Source organism: Rhamphochromis sp. 'chilingali' (genome assembly GCF_963969265.1).
Source record: "Rhamphochromis sp. 'chilingali' genome assembly, chromosome: 8".
In the NCBI taxonomy this organism is placed as follows: Eukaryota; Metazoa; Chordata; class Actinopteri; order Cichliformes; family Cichlidae; genus Rhamphochromis; species Rhamphochromis sp. 'chilingali'.
In genome coordinates this window covers 35,990,297-36,005,359 of record NC_137935.1, presented here as the reverse complement: position 1 = coordinate 36,005,359, position 15,063 = coordinate 35,990,297, and the positions used below count along the sequence as shown (strand labels likewise).

The 15,063-nt window shown below is 37.7% G+C and overlaps 1 long non-coding RNA gene across 1 annotated transcript; it reads right to left on the bottom strand.

The window, feature by feature from the left end:
- Positions 1 to 10,276: 10,276 nt before the first annotated feature.
- LOC308400936 lies at positions 10,277 to 12,252 on the bottom strand. The gene is made up of 4 exons (XR_013972447.1): positions 12,211 to 12,252; positions 11,850 to 11,958; positions 11,623 to 11,744; positions 10,277 to 10,457 (listed from the first exon to the last, which is right to left on the bottom strand). It is a non-coding gene; the product is annotated as an uncharacterized lncRNA (long non-coding RNA).
- Between the last annotated feature and the right edge of the window lie 2,811 nt (positions 12,253 to 15,063).

The following is a 15,063-nucleotide window of genomic DNA, read 5'->3' as shown; positions in this document are numbered from 1 at the left end:
AAAATCTTAGCTCAAACGGCTGCAAAACCTGTTCTGTTTGCCCAGCACGGGGATGTTGAGTTCTATAAGATAAAGCCATAAACATGTTTGTCTGAGTCTTCTATCAAAAGTTACAGCGATTTATATGAAGTTGTACAAAAACGCTTTATTTCGCCAAGACAATGCGTTTCTCACTGTTACATGCATTTGAATGGGAAACTCGCCTGAAACAAAGTATAGGTTTTCATTATGTGAATAATTTTAAAATCTTAGCTCAAACGGCTGCAAAACCTGTTTGCCCAGCACGGGGATATTGAGTTCTATAAGATAAAGCCATAAACATGTTTGTCTGAGTCTTCTATCAAAAGTTACAGCGATTTATATGAAGTTGTACAAAAACGCTTTATTTCGCCAAGACAATGCGTTGCTTACTGTTACATGCATTTGAATGGGAAACTCGCCTGAAACAAAGTATAGGTTTTCATTATGTGAATAATTTTAAAATCTTAGCTCAAACGGCTGCAAAACCTGTTCTGTTTGCCCAGCACGGGGATGTTGAGTTCTATAAGATAAAGCCATAAACATGTTTGTCTGAGTCTTCTATCAAAAGTTACAGCGATTTATATGAAGTTGTACAAAAACGCTTTATTTCGCCAAGACAATGCGTTTCTCACTGTTACATGCATTTGAATGGGAAACTCGCCTGAAACAAAGTATAGGTTTTCATTATGTGAATAATTTTAAAATCTTAGCTCAAACGGCTGCAAAACCTGTTCTGTTTGCCCAGCACGGGGATATTGAGTTCTATAAGATAAAGCCATAAACATGTTTGTCTGAGTCTTCTATCAAAAGTAACAGCGATTTATATGAAGTTGTACAAAAACGCTTTCTTTCGCCAAGACAGTGCATTTCTCACTGTTACATGCATTTGAATGGGAAACTCGCCTGAGACAAAGTATAGGTTTTCATTATGTGAATAATTTTAAAATCTTAGCTCAAACGGCTGCAAAACCTGTTCTGTTTGCCCAGCACGGGGATATTGAGTTCTATAAGATAAAGCCATAAACATGTTTGTCTGAGTCTTCTATCAAAAGTTACAGCGATTTATATGAAGTTGTTCAAAAACGCTTTATTTCGCCAAGACAATGCGTTTCTCACTGTTACATGCATTTGAATGGGAAACTCGCCTGAAACAAAGTATAGGTTTTCATTATGTGAATAATTTTAAAATCTTAGCTCAAACGGCTGCAAAACCTGTTCTGTTTGCCCAGCACGGGGATGTTGAGTTCTATAAGATAAAGCCATAAACATGTTTGTCTGAGTCTTCTATCAAAAGTTACAGCGATTTATATGAAGTTGTACAAAAACGCTTTATTTCGCCAAGACAATGCGTTTCTCACTGTTACATGCATTTGAATGGGAAACTCGCCTGAAACAAAGTATAGGTTTTCATTATGTGAATAATTTTAAAATCTTAGCTCAAACGGCTGCAAAACCTGTTCTGTTTGCCCAGCACGGGGATATTGAGTTCTATAAGATAAAGCCATAAACATGTTTGTCTGAGTCTTCTATCAAAAGTTACAGCGATTTATATGAAGTTGTACAAAAACGCTTTCTTTCGCCAAGACAGTGCATTTCTCACTGTTACATGCATTTGAATGGGAAACTCGCCTGAGACAAAGTATAGGTTTTCATTATGTGAATAATTTTAAAATCTTAGCTCAAACGGCTGCAAAACCTGTTTGCCCAGCACGGGGATATTGAGTTCTATAAGATAAAGCCATAAACATGTTTGTCTGAGTCTTCTATCAAAAGTTACAGCGATTTATATGAAGTTGTTCAAAAACGCTTTATTTCGCCAAGACAATGCGTTTCTCACTGTTACATGCATTTGAATGGGAAACTCGCCTGAAACAAAGTATAGGTTTTCATTATGTGAATAATTTTAAAATCTTAGCTCAAACGGCTGCAAAACCTGTTCTGTTTGCCCAGCACGGGGATATTGAGTTCTATAAGATAAAGCCATAAACATGTTTGTCTGAGTCTTCTATCAAAAGTTACAGCGATTTATATGAAGTTGTACAAAAACGCTTTCTTTCGCCAAGACAGTGCATTTCTCACTGTTACATGCATTTGAATGGGAAACTCGCCTGAAACAAAGTATAGGTTTTCATTATGTGAATAATTTTAAAATCTTAGCTCAAACGGCTGCAAAACCTGTTTGCCCAGCACGGGGATATTGAGTTCTATAAGATAAAGCCATAAACATGTTTGTCTGAGTCTTCTATCAAAAGTTACAGCGATTTATATGAAGTTGTTCAAAAACGCTTTATTTCGCCAAGACAATGCGTTTCTCACTGTTACATGCATTTGAATGGGAAACTCGCCTGAAACAAAGTATAGGTTTTCATTATGTGAATAATTTTAAAATCTTAGCTCAAACGGCTGCAAAACCTGTTCTGTTTGCCCAGCACGGGGATATTGAGTTCTATAAGATAAAGCCATAAACATGTTTGTCTGAGTCTTCTATCAAAAGTTACAGCGATTTATATGAAGTTGTTCAAAAACGCTTTATTTCGCCAAGACAATGCGTTTCTCACTGTTACATGCATTTGAATGGGAAACTCGCCTGAAACAAAGTATAGGTTTTCATTATGTGAATAATTTTAAAATCTTAGCTCAAACGGCTGCAAAACCTGTTCTGTTTGCCCAGCACGGGGATATTGAGTTCTATAAGATAAAGCCATAAACATGTTTGTCTGAGTCTTCTATCAAAAGTTACAGCGATTTATATGAAGTTGTTCAAAAACGCTTTATTTCGCCAAGACAATGCGTTTCTCACTGTTACATGCATTTGAATGGGAAACTCGCCTGAAACAAAGTATAGGTTTTCATTATGTGAATAATTTTAAAATCTTAGCTCAAACGGCTGCAAAACCTGTTTGCCCAGCACGGGGATATTGAGTTCTATAAGATAAAGCCATAAACATGTTTGTCTGAGTCTTCTATCAAAAGTTACAGCGATTTATATGAAGTTGTACAAAAACGCTTTATTTCGCCAAGACAATGCGTTTCTCACTGTTACATGAATTTGAATGGGAAACTCGCCTGAAACAAAGTATAGGTTTTCATTATGTGAATAATTTTAAAATCTTAGCTCAAAGGGCTGCAAAACCTGTTCTGTTTGCCCAGCATGGGGATATTGAGTTCTATAAGATAAAGCCATAAACATGTTTGTCTGAGTCTTCTATCAAAAGTTACAGCGATTTATATGAAGTTGTTCAAAAACGCTTTATTTCGCCAAGACAATGCGTTTCTCACTGTTACATGCATTTGAATGGGAAACTCGCCTGAAACAAAGTATAGGTTTTCATTATGTGAATAATTTTAAAATCTTAGCTCAAACGGCTGCAAAACCTGTTGTGTTTGCCCAGCACGGGGATATTGAGTTCTATAAGATAAAGCCATAAACATGTTTGTCTGAGTCTTCTATCAAAAGTTACAGCGATTTATATGAAGTTGTACAAAAACGCTTTCTTTCGCCAAGACAGTGCATTTCTCACTGTTACATGCATTTGAATGGGAAACTCGCCTGAGACAAAGTATAGGTTTTCATTATGTGAATAATTTTAAAATCTTAGCTCAAACGGCTGCAAAACCTGTTCTGTTTGCCCAGCACGGGGATATTGAGTTCTATAAGATAAAGCCATAAACATGTTTGTCTGAGTCTTCTATCAAAAGTTACAGCGATTTATATGAAGTTGTTCAAAAACGCTTTATTTCGCCAAGACAATGCGTTTCTCACTGTTACATGCATTTGAATGGGAAACTCGCCTGAAACAAAGTATAGGTTTTCATTATGTGAATAATTTTAAAATCTTAGCTCAAACGGCTGCAAAACCCGTTTGCCCAGCACGGGCATATTGAGTTCTATAAGATAAAGCCATAAACATGTTTGTCTGAGTCTTCTATCAAAAGTTACAGCGATTTATATGAAGTTGTTCAAAAACGCTTTATTTCGCCAAGACAATGCGTTTCTCACTGTTACATGCATTTGAATGGGAAACTCGCCTGAAACAAAGTATAGGTTTTCATTATGTGAATAATTTTAAAATCTTAGCTCAAACGGCTGCAAAACCTTTTTGCCCAGCACGGGGATATTGAGTTCTATAAGATAAAGCCATAAACATGTTTGTCTGAGTCTTCTATCAAAAGTTACAGCGATTTATATGAAGTTGTTCAAAAACGCTTTATTTCGCCAAGACAATGCGTTTCTCACTGTTACATGCATTTGAATGGGAAACTCGCCTGAAACAAAGTATAGGTTTTCATTATGTGAATAATTTTAAAATCTTAGCTCAAACGGCTGCAAAACCTGTTCTGTTTGCCCAGCACGGGGATATTGAGTTCTATAAGATAAAGCCATAAACATGTTTGTCTGAGTCTTCTATCAAAAGTTACAGCGATTTATATGAAGTTGTTCAAAAACGCTTTATTTCGCCAAGACAATGCGTTTCTCACTGTTACATGCATTTGAATGGGAAACTCGCCTGAAACAAAGTATAGGTTTTCATTATGTGAATAATTTTAAAATCTTAGCTCAAACGGCTGCAAAACCTGTTTGCCCAGCACGGGGATATTGAGTTCTATAAGATAAAGCCATAAACATGTTTGTCTGAGTCTTCTATCAAAAGTTACAGCGATTTATATGAAGTTGTACAAAAACGCTTTATTTCGCCAAGACAATGCGTTTCTCACTGTTACATGAATTTGAATGGGAAACTCGCCTGAAACAAAGTATAGGTTTTCATTATGTGAATAATTTTAAAATCTTAGCTCAAAGGGCTGCAAAACCTGTTTGCCCAGCACGGGGATATTGAGTTCTATAAGATAAAGCCATAAACATGTTTGTCTGAGTCTTCTATCAAAAGTTACAGCGATTTATATGAAGTTGTACAAAACGCTTTATTTCGCCAAGACAGTGCGTTTCTGACGATTACATGCATTTGAATGGAGTTCTCGCCCGACACAGACTATAGGTTTTCATTATGTGAATAACTTGAAAATCTTAGCTCAAATAGCTGCAAAACCTGTTTGCCCAGCACGGGGATATTGAATTCTATAAGATGAAGCCATGAATACGTATATCTGAGTCTTCTATCAAAAGTTACACCGATTTATATGAAGCTGTGCAAAAACGCTTTATTTCGCCAAGACAGTGCGTTTCTGACGATTACATGCATTTGAATGGGGAACTCGCACGAAACAAAGTATAGGTTTTCATTATGTGAATAACTTTAACATCTCAGCTCAAACAGCTGCAAAACCTGTTTTCCCAGCACGGGGATATTGAATTCTATAAGATAAAGCAATAAACAGGTATTTCTGAGTTTTCTATCAAAAGTTACAGCTGTCTTCATGAAGACCATTAAAAACGCTTTATTTCACGACGTTAGTGCGTTTCTCGCTGTTACATGCATTTGAATGGAGTTCTCGCCCAAAACAAAGTATAGGTTTTCATTATGTGAATAACTTGAAAATCTTAGCTCAAATAGCTGCAAAACATGTTTGCATAGCTCGGGGATATTGAATTCTATAAGATAAATCCATAAATATGTATTTCTGAGTCTTCTATCAAAAGTTACAGCTGTCTTTATGAAGACCATGAAAAACGCTTTATTTCACCACGTTAGTGCGTTTCTGACGATTACATGCATTTGAATGGAGTTTTCGCCCGACACAAACTATAGGTTTTCTTTATGTGAATAACTTGAAAATCTTAGCTCAAACAGCTGCAAAACCTGTTTGCCCAGCACGGGGATATTGAATTCTATAAGATAAAGCCATGAATACGTATATCTGAATCTTCTATCAAAAGTTACACTGATTTATATGAAGTTGTGCAAAAACGCTTTATTTCGCCAAGACAGTGCGTTTCTGACGATTACATGCATTTGAATGGGGAACTCGCACGAAACAAAGTATAGGTTTTCATTATGTGAATAACTTGAAAATCTTAGCTCAAACAGCTGCAAAACCTTTTTGTCCAGCACGGGGAAATTTAATTCTATAAGATGAAGCCAAAGACATGTGTGTCTGAGTCGTCTATCAAAAGTTACACCGCTTTATATGAAGTTGTGTAAAAACGCTTTATTTCGCCAAGACAGTGCGTTTCTGATGATTACATGCATTTGAATGGGGAACTCGCACGAAACAAAGTGTAAGTTTTCATTATGTGAATAACTTGAAAATCTTAGCTCACACTGCTGCAAAACCTGTTTGCCCAGCACGGGGACATTGAATTCTATAAGATAAAGCCATAAATATGTATTTCTGAGTCTTCTATCAAAAGTTACACCGATTTATATGAAGTTGTACAAAAACGCTTTATTTCGCCAAGACAGTGCGTTTCTGACGATTACATGCATTTGAATGGAGTTCTCGCCCGACACAAACCATAGGTTTTCATTATGTGAATAACTTGAAAATCTTAGCTCAAACAGCTGCAAAACCTTTTTGCCCAGCACGGGGATATTGAATTCTATAAGATAAAGCCATGAATATGTATTTCTGAGTCTTCTATCAAAAGTTACAGCTGTCTTTATGAAGACCATGAAAAAGGCTTTATTTCACCACGTTAGTGCGTTTCTCGCTATTACATGCATTTGAATGGAGTTCTTGCCCGACACAAAGTATAGGTTTTCATTATGTGTATAACTTGGAAATCTTAGCTCAAATAGCTGCAAAACCTGGTTGCCCAGCACGGGGATATTGAATTCTATAAGATGAAGCCATGAATACGTATATCTGAATCTTCTATCAAAAGTTACACCGATTTATATGAAGCTGTGCAAAAACGCTTTATTTCGCCAAGACAGTGCGTTTCTGACGATTACATGCATTTGAATCGGGAACTCGCACGAAACAAAGTATAGGTTTTCATTATGTGAATAACTTTAACATCTCAGCTCAAACAGCTGCAAAACCTGTTTTCCCAGCACGGGGATATTGAATTCTATAAAATAAAGCCATAAATATGTATTTCTGAGTCTTCTATCAAAAGTTACACCTATTTATATGAAGTTGTACAAAAACGCTTTCTTTTGTCAAGACAGTGCGTTTTTATTCACATAATGAAAACCTATACTTTGTGTCGGGCGAGTTCCCCATTCAAATGCATGTAATAGCGAGAAAAGCACTAACGTGGTGAAATAAAGCGTTTTTCATGGTCTTCATAAAGACAGCTGTAACTTTTGATAGAAGATTCAGATATACGTATTCATGGCTTTATCTTATAGAATTCAATATCCCCGTGATGGGCAAAAGGGTTTTTCAGCTGTTTGAGCTAAGATTTTCAACTTATTCACATAATGAAAACCTATACTTTGTTTCGTGCGAGTTCCCCATTCAAATGCATGTAATCGTCAGAAACGCACTGTCTTGGCGAAATAAAGCATTTTGTACAACTTCATGTAAATCGGTGTAACGTTTGATAGAAGACTCAGAAATACATATTTATGGCTTCATCTTATAGAATAAAATTTCCCCGTGCTGGGCAAAAAGGTTTTGCAGCAATTTGAGCTAAGATGTTAAAGTTATTCACATAATGAAAACCAATACTTTGTTTCGGGCGAGTTCCCCATTCAAATGCATGTAACAGCGAGAAACGCACTAACGTCGTGAAATAAAGCGTTTTTAATGGTCTTTTTCCTCCCCCATGTAGGGGGGAGGAAAAACATTTCCTCCCCCCTACATGAAGCTGAGGTGTGTTTTAACAGGTTAGTCTGGACGTGATGATAATTTTCTTACAAATAAAACTCTAATGACAAACATGAACAGCTGTGCTTATTTCTGAGACATGAGTTTTTGAATGTGTTCATATTTACACAGTGTGCATTTGTATGCTGAAACTGTAACGGTGAACCTGAGGTGATGGTCAACAGAAGGCAAATATATATCAATATAAAACAATATTGAAGTAATGTCTTTACCCCCTGCAGCGTGTGGATGCGGTGCACACAATCACCTTATTCACTGTAGTAAACATGCACCGCTAGCTCACGTGACTGACTGTCTCCGTAGTTACATGTATATTATTAGCATTGTAAACAGCTTCCATAGATACCGCCATAGCTCTCTGCAGCTGTAACACTTTCACACTTTGCAAATCATTTCACGTGTTTGATAGTTATGAAGACAGAATATGTTTTTAAGGTGGTTGCTATGGTGGTTGCTAGGCGGTTGCTATGGTGGTTGCTGTGGACTTGGCTGGACCGCGTCCGATTCCTGTTATTAGCTGTCCGCCGTAGGAAGGCTGCGTTCCATTTACAAGTAGTGACAGTCTGCCGCAACTCGAACTCAAACCCCGCTTTGTTCTTTAATTATAGGCCTTTTATAGCCGTTCATGACACGCACGCACACACACACACACACACACACACACACACACACACACACACACACACACACACACACACACACACACACACACACACACACACATAAAGTATCTGATATAGTATAGAAAAATGAAGCAACCAGAGATTTAATGATGAAGACTCTGGGTTTTGTAGTTCACGTTTTACAATGACTCTTTGCATATAATTTATTGAAGAGGAGTTTAGAATGCACTTTATATTTAGACTGTTGCTGTTTAATTTTTTACATTGTTGCCGTGTTATGTCATGAATAAGGTTCACCTGCTGGGGGTTTGATGGATCAGCTGGACAATACAGTCAAAGTCAGACTTCATTCATCATATGCAAGAATCCTAGTTGGATTTTTGTTGTCACTCATGTTTTTGAACTAAATATTGAAAACAATTCTGACAGACTGGATACCTCATCAGGGTGTACATTACCTTTCACTCAAGCATCCCAGGACAGAGCCCTGCCCCACCATGAGCCTGGGTGGAAACGTGGTTATACTATAAAAGGACCGATACTGAATATGAATATTTCATGAAAATTGAATTATAATACGAATTAGTAATAAGGGTTTCTCTGCACCCTTCTCCACCCCATACTCAAAGAGCTGCGGGCAGAGAGGGTGACAGGAGAGGATGGCACTGAAGAGAAGATGCTCGGTTTCTGGAGTCTCCTGGTCCTGTCAGTATTAGTAGGATGCATCTGCTGTGTCTTCTCGTGGATGCTCACCTACCTTGACTCATTCCAGCCTGGTATGGATTTCCCAACACTGCAGACAGTGGCCCACGTCAGAGACGTTTAATATTTATTACATATGTCTGAATTGCTAACCCTAACCCTAGCTCAACAGACCACAATGCCCTGGACTGTCAGTATTATTACATGCTGTGAACATAAGTAGCTTTGATCACAGTTTATGTTGTAAAAGAGAAGGAATATTGAAAAAAAGATCAACATTGTGATATTATTTGTTCCAAACTGACCAGAAACATGCTTGTCAGACTCTCACAGCAAAGGATTAGACTCACTGTGCATGACGGCTCAGGCCAATGATGTCTGTTAGATTGTCAGTTGTTTAGTGCTTCTGTACAGTTAGGGTCACGTCTCTATTTCAGAATAATTAATATGCGGAAAACACTAAAAGTTGATTGTCTTCCAATATTCTAGCATAATTAAAAAACTTTGACTTTGTAAGTACATATTATTAGTCCTAATGCCAGTATGATTCTTCATAACTCCTGCTTTAAAATACTGAACTTTAAAATTTACTTGATGAAAGATAATTTACAGTGGCACTCTGTCAGGATAATTCTGACTATAAGGTCACTCTATTAATCTGAATCCTTCTGAAATGTGCTGTGAATGAATGCTGATGCAACTCACTGTGGGAAAGCTGTTAATAAAATGAATCTCACATGCAACACATTCACAGAGGAAGAGGACACAAAGGGAGGACATGCAGAGGCTGTGTTAAAGTCAGAAATCCAAATCTTTAGTCAAAAACAGGCGGCGGTTACAAACAGGAAGACAAGCAGTCCATCAAACAGTCTACAGGGTCAAACATACAGAGAATTCAAACAGCAGTAAAAAAAATAACTGGACACTGAAAAACTTAAAGCAATGTGAGACACAATAAAAGGAAGCAGCGCAGTATATTCACTGAATTATCATCAATTACAAAAGAGAAAAAGAGAATAGGAGAAAAACAATGATTTCTACGAAAATAAACCTTGATGGAAACATACAGAATGTAAACTGTGTGAGTTTGGTGAACTTTGTTAGTAACAAATGAGAAAAAAAGAGAGAGACAAAAACTCAGTATTCGTTACATTACATTACATTAGAAAGCATCTAAACATTCTGGTCGTGGATTTTTACAGTCTTAGTTCCGCTCGCTGTCATCATTATAATCATCATGATCAATGGCGAGGTCCTGAGGTGGGTGGGGCTGTCTCTGGTGCTGTCACCATGAAGGAACAGCATCTGGCACGTGTTGCTGAAACATCTCAGTACACTGGTGTAGTTTCCTCTCCAGCTGTTTGACATTTGACACTTCAACATTAAGGGGAAGAAGAAGAAATAGTGTTAGGTCAGGTGACCATATGGTTTCTAAAGTAACTGACAGGGAGTAACCAGGCCGTTAGAAATGGATGGCAGAAGTGGCGCAGCTGCCCCTCTGTTGGTCTTCCTTGGTCTCTTGTATTCTGGGGGCCTCTGGATGTCTGGAATTTTGATCTCCTCCATACCTGCTTCATGCCCTGGTGGACGGGGCTGTGGCTCCCCACACCGTCTAGCACATAGGTGTCAAACTCTGGCCTGCAGCCTAATTACATTTGGCCCGCAAAGCCATACCAAATTACTATTAGAGCTGACCTCTAATAGCTAATATATATAGTTTAGTATTAAGCTTTGCTTGTTCCATATTCAGTTTTTCAGCAAAACTTGTTTGAGTCTATAAGAAAAGATTCATTCTCATGAATGGAGGAAGATTTTTTTTTTTATATTAATGTTAGCCCACGACTTTGTTCCAGTTTTGAATTTTGGCCCACTGTGTATTTGAGTTTGACACCCCTGCTCTAGCAGATCATTACATGAAGGAACCTTTTAAAAAGCACGTCCATGCTCACAGGTGTACACACGGGTGCTCACACACACAAACTACACCCTTTTTGGCTCCTACCTCAAAGCACACTCTGCGCTGTCGATATTATGTGGTGCACAATAATGTTTAATATTTAGTATTTACTGTTATATTCACATATATCATCGTGATGTTGTTTATTGTATTGCTCTCTTTTTCTTCTGCTGTTTTTCTTTTTTCTTTCTCAACAGGTGATCTAGGTTATTGTATTGTATGTATTTTTTTTTGTCTGCTTATTTAGTTGTTTTTTGTTTTTTTGCTCTTTATTCCCGTCCCTCTTCTCCGCTGTTTTTCCCCCTCTTCCTTTCTCCCTTTTCTTTTCCTCATTCAAGTCTGTCCTGTATCTAGCAAGTGAAAATAAAAAATAAATAAAATAAACAATAAAAGGTATACCAAATAGACCATTACGGCAAGGCTGGGATGGTCAATTTGGTAAAGTAAATCCGTTGGGCATCTTTCTTCGCCTTTAGAGAATAATTCTGATGGCAAAAGAACCAAACGGGACAGGCAGAAAAAAAAAAGAAAAAAGAAAAGAAATGGATGGCATGTGTTTAGAGGTACTGTAGCTGTACTTACCAAAAGCAGAAGCACACAGATGACAGATCAGATGCTGAATGTTGCAGGAACATGCTCATGTGTGGTGGTCATTCAGTGCTGCTCCGGCAGGTTAGACAGTCCAAGACTGATATCCTGCCCATCTGAGAGTTTGAAAACACACATGCAAAGATTTATTTTGTATTACAGTCAAAGTTGGATGTTCATTTTTGTCCTTTAAAAATGTTTGTGTATTTGAAAGCACTAACATTTAAGGATGACTTGGATCGTCTCCTTTAAAGGGGAGACAAGTGTATCCACTGATCCACGTCACTTTACCTGGATGATGACTCCTCTCCCCCTCACTCAGAAACACTCCTAATATAACCAAGCAAATAAATAATATTGAAGATTTACTTACATCATTACAAAAACATCAAAAACATCTCCCTTTGATTCTATTTCTCCATTCCTGCTGAACATCAGGCAACAAATATCTCAATAAATCACAGTAAAATGTAAAGCACATGTTTTCTCTGCTTTGTCTAACCTCTGCAGAGCCTCTGTCAAGAAAAACACATCTGTAAGCATAAAACAAATATACATTTCATAACACGTCACTGGACAAACCTCGGTCAGTTGATTTCCTCTGTGCAGTGTAGACGAGCATCACCACCGTCTCTCCACACTGTCACCATCTGTGAGCACAAACTGCTGCTCTGCCAGCATGTAGGAAATCACATATCACACACACAGGGGTGAAGAAACATTAGAGCTCAACTTTATACTTTAGATCTAAACAGATCAAACTAGTTCTTAGCTTCAACAATCAGTGAACAGACAAACAATGATACCATACTGATTCTGTATGAATACAATATGGTATTTTCAATACAGGTGTCAAATTAATTTATTAAAACTAATACAGATATATGTATATCTTTTTTTTTGATAAATTAGTTTGCTAAATTATAAGAATATATATATATTTTTTTTCATTTAACAATTGCAACTGAAAGAAATTAAATATTGAACAAAAATATTTTGTCACATTCTGAGCATGCTCAGCATGCTGACAGACTTGAAGTTGCTACAGATTTTAAGAAGTGATAATTATAGGGAAAAAACTTCTCTTTTTCATCCATTTAATCAAACATTTGATGCCTTAGATGTCTCAGTCTATAGCGTTCTGCAACTACAACTAAGCTGAAGCTTGGATTTGGCTGCAGGTGCCCCTGTACATCCTTCTCAGCAGCACACATGTGGGTACCATTTAATCACACTTCTTCCTGAGCTTTGCTTCATCACAAGACCAAAGGTGGCATCCCGTGTCACGGTCATATCATCATCCAGAAGAAACATTTGAAGAAACATCATGGAGAAGAAACATTTACGCGCCTCCTGGTTTTGTTTTCTGATCCTGCAAAAAGACTGAGGACAACAAAGCCCAGAGAACACGAGATACACAACATCCAACATTCAGACTCAACAGCCTCCATAAATGAAGAGCACCAGGTTGGTTCAGTTATAGTAGATATGAGCATACTTCACATTACTGGGTATGAATAATAATCAAGAGACAAACTTTAAAGATGCAGAGCATGATGTCCCATCATCAGACTGTAAACAAACATCCACCAGGCTTCTTCGCTGGCAAAATTGATGATTCTCCTATCAGGGATCAGTAGAGTGTATTAACCTGAGGTATAAGCAGCAGTCACTGAAATATTACTGTTTCAGATAAGAAATCTAGCACATAAAAGCCAGGGTGGGAGGGATCTCTGCAAACTGACTTACCTCTGCAAGTGTGAAGCTCAACAAAAATCTGACTCTCCAGTCACAGACAAACAAAAAACTCCAGCTGGGAGATAGAAAACGCTGTCTGGGTCTTGCTGGATGTTGCTGGTCAGAGTCCACACATTAGCAGAGTGCTTCTTGGTTCCACTGACCCATATGGACAGTGACTGTGGAGAACTGTTCTGGAAAACAGAAAAGAGAATTAAAATAACAAAAAGCCAAAGAGGATTTCCACAAAGACTCTCTTGGAATCAGCAATCAAAAAATCACTGGTTCATATTTCAATTAAATATGAACAGGTTCCTTAAATGTACGTTCAGATCTGATTTAATTTAATTTCCTTCACACAGCACATTCGTCCAGGCTGACAGGTAAACATAGAATTAATCTCAGGTAAGATGACTCATAGTAGATATTCAGTAAGAAAGATTGCTAGCTCTAATATTATTACCACACAATCCAAGGACACACCAACAGCTCAGATTTCTAGAACTATTTAAACAAATGTCTTCTGAATATTCAATTCAGGTTCACAGTGGGAGGGTGGGGGGTGTCGTGGAATTTTTTTAATAAAGTCTGCAACACAGAAAGAGCTGTGATCAAGCTATTTATTACTGCGCACAGGAGAGCAAACACACATCAAACATCACAGTTCAGTCATGTCAGCTCTGCCACTTCACGTGTCTCGCTCTGAAACCTAACAGATCAATGGTTATGCTGTTTTGTGCCCTTGGCGTTATCAGCACCTGTAAAGGGAGTTGTTTTCTCAAACTGCTGAAGTAAGTTCATCTAGTTTTAGAAACTTTCACTGAACAGTCTATAACAGTGTCACAACTAAGCATATGCATAAGTACTTAAATACTTTAAATGAGAATAACAGAAAATTTCTATTACAGGAGCTAGAGCCTGTCCCAGTAGTCATAGGTAGAGCACACCTGGACAGGTCACCAGTCTGTCAGAGGACTAACACAGATGCAGCCTGACTCAATCCTAAATGTTCAGCACACAGAGACCCAGAGGTGCCGTTTAAAGTTTAGTGTTAACTTGAGTCATTGATCATTTGCAGTATTACAGAGTCTGGCAGTCTTTGCATGATGTCCACGTCACTGTACGTTTCTAGCTGACTCTCAGGTGTGACAGGTGTGCCAGCAGGAAAGAGTAATAATAGCCTGCATCCTGAGGTTTTTCATGCAGGATTAAAGGAGCCAGGCTTTATTCACACAGCTAGGATTGTATTTTACACTGACCCTGGGTCAGTATAAGTATCATACAGTTTAAACGAAGCACTGAAACTTGCACATATTTATTACAGATGCACTGAAGCTAATCGAGATATTTGCTGTCAGTCTGTGGCTGCGACTAAACACTTTACTGGAAACTTTATTAACTAGTAACTTCGTCAGTCATGACAGAAGCTAATATTTCTGTGCTAACATCGTTTAAACAGTAACAGCTTTACTCCAATATAAGCTAACGTTTACACCGTAACTTTAAGCTAGCACCATAAAGACGGTAAAACACGTAATAACATCTACAAATGCATCTTAAAGCTGTTATATTAGCACTCGGTGTATTACTAACATAACCACATTAACATTATTGACACTCGCTGACTTTTAATAGTCATTCTATAAATGCTGTCCGTTTAAATGGTATTACCTGTAAACACTGCTGTATCCACCGGAT